Genomic DNA, 977 nt, shown 5'->3' with positions numbered 1-977 from the left:
GTTCTGGACCAGAACCAGGAGGTGTTCTGGTCCAGAACCAGGAGGCGTTACTCGAGAAACTTTTTAGGAGTACTTTTACTACACTGTACCTGAGTCATTTTACTATAAAGTACTTTTACTCTTGAGTCAAACTTCTGGATTTTCTTCCCACTGAATGAAAATCCAACATGTTTGAACCAGACAGACTCAAACCTGCAGCTTCTGTAAAGTTTCATCAGTTTTTATTCAAACAAACTGATTTGGAAACATTCTTGTTTTGGCTGATTTCATTATTTTTTGTTCTTTATATGATTTATTGTGGTTTTGGTTCTTAAAATACTAAAATTTAACTTATATTTTGGTCCGTCTGATGATGTAATTTTTAAAGATTAAATGATCAGTTACTCAGTACTTGAGTCGACATTTTACCAAATACTTTTGTACTTTTATTTGAGTAATTGTTTGTATTCTCCATCCTCCTCTGGTCTAATTGAATATCTATATTTTTATCTATTGTAAAGATAAAATATTGATTATTTATGTAAAAAGGTGACAGACTTTAGCCTCTGGCTAATTTCCACCTCCTGTCCCTATAAATTTATTATTATCATCTCAAAAGTGGAAGTAAAAGTAGAGATACTTCCTAATAAAATTACTAAAGTAAAAGTAAAAAGTCCAGCGCAGTAAAAATACTCCTAAAAATAATTTGTTTTCAAAAAAGTTACTCAAAACTTCCTGGTTAACTGTAACTAGTTACTAGCCAGATTCCTACCATCAAACTCCAAACCTTTGCTTGTAATGTTTATGTACAGCAGGCTTACTTTGACTAGACCAACCCAATGTTTCCAGACTCAGGATTCTGGTCTTTCCTGCTCCGACCCGCCCAGCCGTTTTATTTCTGTCATGATTCGTTCCCTGCTTTTGTCTCCTCTGTTCATTATTTTACCACTCAGTTAGCCTGGTTAGCCGTTAGCTCGGTGCTGTGATTGGCATTAGTT

At 34.5% G+C, this 977-nt stretch overlaps 1 protein-coding gene across 1 annotated transcript in view; it reads right to left on the bottom strand.

The window, feature by feature from the left end:
- The window catches only part of faxdc2 (fatty acid hydroxylase domain containing 2), a 14958-nt gene that overhangs the window by 8441 nt on the left and 5540 nt on the right, over positions 1-977 (bottom strand). The window lies entirely within an intron of this gene.

Source organism: Poecilia reticulata, unplaced genomic scaffold (genome assembly GCF_000633615.1).
Source record: "Poecilia reticulata strain Guanapo unplaced genomic scaffold, Guppy_female_1.0+MT scaffold_155, whole genome shotgun sequence".
In the NCBI taxonomy this organism is placed as follows: domain Eukaryota; kingdom Metazoa; phylum Chordata; class Actinopteri; order Cyprinodontiformes; family Poeciliidae; genus Poecilia; species Poecilia reticulata.
This window is presented reverse-complemented; position numbering and strand designations above follow the sequence as displayed.